Source organism: Mastomys coucha, unplaced genomic scaffold, assembly GCF_008632895.1.
Source record: "Mastomys coucha isolate ucsf_1 unplaced genomic scaffold, UCSF_Mcou_1 pScaffold16, whole genome shotgun sequence".
Taxonomy (NCBI): Eukaryota; Metazoa; Chordata; class Mammalia; order Rodentia; family Muridae; genus Mastomys; species Mastomys coucha.
This window is the reverse complement of record NW_022196898.1, coordinates 38,735,574-38,740,777: the sequence shown is the minus strand read 5'-3', so window position 1 is coordinate 38,740,777 and position 5,204 is coordinate 38,735,574. Positions and strand designations below refer to the sequence as shown.

General features: G+C 47.9%; 1 pseudogene; it reads right to left on the bottom strand.

Moving 5' to 3' along the window:
* Positions 1 to 2,318: 2,318 nt before the first annotated feature.
* LOC116094435 lies at positions 2,319 to 4,316 on the bottom strand (annotated as a pseudogene).
* Positions 4,317 to 5,204: the final 888 nt, after the last annotated feature.

The window sequence follows — 5,204 nt, the reverse complement described above, 5'->3', positions numbered from 1 at the left end:
AAGAAAGAGCCTGTTCTCCTCCGCACTGTCTTAAAAACCCTTCCAACTGAATGTCCCTCCCTTCTACTTCCTGTGTGTCTCTCTATCCATCCTCCTGACTTCCTCTCTCTCTCTCTGTTTTTTTTTTCTATGTTCACTTCCTGTCAACTGGTTGGTTACCCTGCCTCTTGACCACGGTTGGCTTTATTTAATCTTGTTTACAATAAACAAGATTCTTGGATTCTTGGATTAAAGGTGTATGCTAGGGCTGAGTCACACCACAACTTGAGACAGGTTTTTCCAGTATACAGTCCTGGGGTCACAGTAATCAAATATCTTGTGACAGGTGCACATGTGCATAAAGGACAGAGGACAATTGTGGGACTGGGTTTTCTTCCAGTGTGAGATCTAGGCATGGAACTCAGGTTGCAAAATTTGGCAGTAAGTGCTCTTGCCTGCTGAGCTTTCTCAGTGGCCTGGCTTTTATCTTTACTAAATGGTAAAACTGAGCTGGGTCTGTCTGTGGCTCCGTGGATGAAAGTGCCTGCCATGCCAATCCAACATGAGTTTGGTCTCCAGAACCCACAGCAGAAGACCAGAACTGGCTCCCCAAACCTGTCTTCAGATTTCCATGTGTATGTAGTAGCCAGAATGCATCTGCACTCATTGTGTGCAATAGACAGAAAATAATAAAATAAAAATGTTTTAGAAAATATAAATAGTAAAAATATGTGTGTACTGGAGAATTGCTTTTAAATAAATTTCTTTATGATTTGCTATCAGTAAGTCTGTCCTTTCTTTTTTTCTTTCTTTCTTTCTCTCTCTCTCTCTCTCTCTCTCTCTCTCTGAGACAGGGTTTCTCTGTGTAGCCCTGCCTGTCCTGGAACTCACTCTGTAGACCAGGCTGGCCTCGAACTCACAAGATCCTCCTGTTTCTGCCTCCCAGGGGCTGAGATTAAAGGTATATACCACCTCCTCCCAGCTAAGTCTTTGATTTATATACCTATTTTACATATGTAATTTGTGCTGCTTAGTTTTGTGTCAACTTGACCCAAGCTAGGAATCAAAAAAAAAAAAAAAATGCCCTCACCAAGTCAGTCTGTGTGCAAGCCTGTGAGGCAGTTTGTTGATTGATAATTGATATGGGAGGGTCCAGCCCATTGTGGGTGATGCCATCCCTGGGCCGGTGGTCCTGGATGTTATAAGGAAGCAGGTCGAATAAGCCATGAGAAGCAGGTAAGCAGCACCCATCCATGGCCCCTGTATCAGCTCCTGTTCCAGGCTCCTGAGCTTCTTGAGTCCCTGTCCTGTGATGTCCTCAGTGATGGAACATTCCCTGAAAGTACAAGTGAAATAAAACCTTTCCTTTCCAAGTTGTTTATGGATATGGTGTTTCATCACAGTACTAGAAACCTAATAAAGGCACCTATATATCTAAAACCCTGTAAAGTTTTCTTAGGCAAAAAGGACTTTCAAATGGAAAGTCTCAGAAGCCCTACGTATGATGAAGATGCTTCTGTCCCATCTTATAGGAGAAAGCATGCTGACAGTCTCTGCTCAGAGCCGCAGATCTAGCTTGCCAGGCCTGGTTCTCACAAACCAACGTCTGTGCAGAATCATGTGAAGTTCATGGTTTGGGGAGGAGCTGGGGGGACGGGTGCCGAAGAGATGACCCAGCGGTTAAGAGCACTGGCTGCTGTTGCAGGGTCAATTCTCAGCACCCACATGGCAGCTCACAACTCTCGGCAGTTCCATGAGATTTAAGGCTCTCTTCTGACCTCTGCAGGCATTTGTATGCATGTGGTGCCCGGAAACACCTGGGAGGCATCACACCCATACACAGGAGACAAAAACAGATACATCTTTTTTTTTTCCCCCTTAAAGTTGTTCACAGAATTTGTGTTACATTGTTGCTCTTGACATCACAGCAAACTTAGTGTCTTAAACAATACACATTGTCTTATAGTTCTGCAGGTCACACTTTTTATGTCCACCTCACTGGGCTAAAGCCAGGTTGTCAACGGGGCTGATATAAGGGGTTCAGAACTGGAGACTCCCTGTCCTTATCTTTTCAAGTTTCTGCAGGCTCCCCCACTCCTTGGCTGGTGGTCCCTCCTCTCTCACCAGCAGCTATGGTAGTTTTCTCATTTTATATTACTTTAATCTTACTACTAGTCTTCCATTTTCTTTTCCTGTTTCAAAGTTTTATGGTCCACAGCTTGTGAGGGGCTCCCCGGGGGTTACAAAGCTGTCTAGTGGCTTCAGAGGTTCATGCAGGTGGAGGTCCTGAGGCTGGCTGGTGTGGAGCAGAGGAGGGAGCCCTTGGAAGGTGTGGAGATCTAGTCAAGCTTGAGAATGAGTTGCTCAAAGTGATATGCACTCAGAGATGGCTGGGCCACGCTGGTCCATGCTGGCTGTGACCCAACCGTCCTAGAGAGGTTGCTCGCGTGGTTGCCTATCTTTTTGATGAGCTTCACCTCTTCATCTAGGAAGTGGTTTTTCCAAGAAGTCACAGAGATGAGGGTCTGTGCGGGCAGAACCCAGGGAATGAAGATCCAAGGGGGCCTGGTTCAGGTTCTTCTCCAGGGCGAAGGCAGCGTCCATGGCCTCCTGGGTTTTACCCCACTCACCTTGAGATGGCTTCTGCACATGCTCGAAGAGGTGCGCCCCACCCCCGCCCCGTGATCATTCTGCAACTTGAGGAGACACTTGATGTCCATGCTTCTCCTTGGTCAATTCATGGGAAAAGGGGCCTACACACTCCAGAGCCGCATCAGCCCAATCAAGATAGTCGCCCAGAGAGAGGTGCAAGTATTCCAGGCGGTTCACAGAAGCTTCCACTTTGGTGGAGTAATTCTAACAATCTGAGAGGTCATGGCTGACCCCGAGTATGGAGCTGACTCGGAAAAGGTGCTAGCTGGTCCTAGGAGCCAAAGGCTTCAAGGAGATGGTCCCAGAGGCTGTGGCTGGAGAGACCATAAGGCGGCTGGAAGCTAACAAAGTGAGAATCCCTGGGTCTGTTCTGTCCAAACACTGCTGAAGCAGATACTCATCCACAGGACCTCCAAGGGTGCTGCTTCTATTTTTTTGTTTGTTTGGTTTGTTTGGTTTGGTTTGTTTCTTTAAGCCTCTTTTTCTGCCTCCCTCTTCCATTTTTCAAGGACCATGTGGCTACACGGGGTCCATGTAGAGAATTTATTTTAATGTAAATTGCTTAGTGCTGCCTTCCAAGGTTTACTACATTTCTGGGTCCTATGGATCAGGATGTGGAGGGCCAGGGCATGTTCCCTTACCTACCACATTGCCTACCGAGTGGAAATTCCCCTGGCCTCTCCCCAGCCTGGCTGCCTTGCTTTGCAGAAGCTTGTTGGAAAACAGCTATAACATATAAGTCCCTTATCTTTGCCAGCCCCATCTCCACCCTTGTCATAGAGCCTGGTACTTAAGCATCACCTTTGGAAGGCTGGAGAGATGGCTCCCCAATTAAGAGTACTTGCTGCTCTTGTAGAGGACCAGGAACTCACTCTGTAGACCAGGCTGGTCTTGAACTCAGAAATCCACCTGCCTCTGCTTCCCAAGTGCTGGGATTAAAAACATGCACCACCACTGCCCAGCTCACAACTGCTTAAAACTCCAGCTCCAATGGATTCAATGCCATTTTCTGGCCTCTATAGGCACCTGCCCACACCTGGCGCATATAAATACATAAAAAAAAAAAAAAAAGAATTGCCTTGGAAGTGGGTGGGGTGTCATACAGCTGTAATGCCAGCACTCTGGAGCAGAAAGAAGCAAGAGGATCATCTCAAGTTTGAAGCCAGCCTGGCGCACATAGCACAACTCTGCCTCAAAAAGTGTTCCCTCTCTCCAAAATCATCCTCAGCATCTCTTACCTATTGACTCCAGCCCTGGTGGGCTTTGGGTGGTTAAATGACCCAGAGAGGCTTGCTTCCCGCCCTGAGTGGTCTCTGGAGAGGAGTTAGTCAGTCAGGAGAGGAGTGGAGATCTGTGTAGCGACTTTGCCCTTCCTTTTTGTTGGGTATCTGGGTTTGGCTGGGCAGTGCTGATGATGTGTTTGAACAGCATTGACATCGGGGCCCGGGAGAATGAAGTGCCGGAGAAGCAGCTGCTCCCAGGTGAGTATGCCAGGGGAGTGGGCAGGTGCAGGAGCCCTGACTGCAGTCTCGTTGATGAATGCCACTGTGCCTAGCTTCTGTTGAAGAATGACCTTGTCTGTGTGGATTCTGTCTGTCTCATCCTGCACTCAGTGGCTTTCACTTCCTTTTTCACGGCTCCCTCATCACCACCACTGGTGTTACCTGGCCGACCTGATGCTGCATGGTGGTTTCATTTTTGCCTATTATATTCTCTGACATTTCCAAAATGGTCTATCTGGAATGGTGACAGGAATGCCACCAATCTGGCTAAGCCTTTTGGATACATCTTGCGGTCGGTGGGATGGAATGTGGTCATAGAGACGCAGCTTTCCTGAGCGACTCACTGACTACTCCAGCACCTACCTCACCTGACTCACCAGTGGCAAATGTTCAGGGCAGCTGGTTCTGGTTGCCTGCAGTTTCCACAGGGAACCTTGGTGGCTCCTCTCCTTGACTTTGCGGATTCCCTCTGGCCTGCCTTGGATACTCACCCTGTCCCTTTCCCCATCCTAGGCAGCTCTCGGAAGCACTGCTTCATTTGTTCTGAAGTACTTTCTAGAACCTTTACTAAAAGCTTGGATCTCTCCTTCACTCTGTTCCCAAGAGCAGTGAGAGCTGAGCTCCTGCCTAGAGGGCAGGGATGTATGGCTAGCCCTCAGCACCCAGCACTCAGCACTCAGCACCCATCACTCAGCACCTAGCACTCAGCACCTAGCACTCAGCACCCAGCACCCAGTACATATGGGGAGCACTTCCAGAGTTAACTTTGACTGACTTCTTGCTTGTGATTAATCATGAATGAGTCTGCCAACACCTGTCTTTGTTTTTCATTAAGACATGCATTATACCTCTGCTTATGGCATACACCCTTGAGAGACAGTCCTACACTGAAGGAAACGGCCTTAGTCAAATGTTAAGTACTGTGTACCATACATTTGCCATGTAAGGATTTGTGGTTTATTTTCCTGGAGTTGTTCATGCTTTGTGTTGTTTGCCTTTAAAGGACACTGAGAAAATACACTTGCTTGCTGGTGTGGTTTTGACCAGTAGCCCTCCCATACCAGTCTCTCT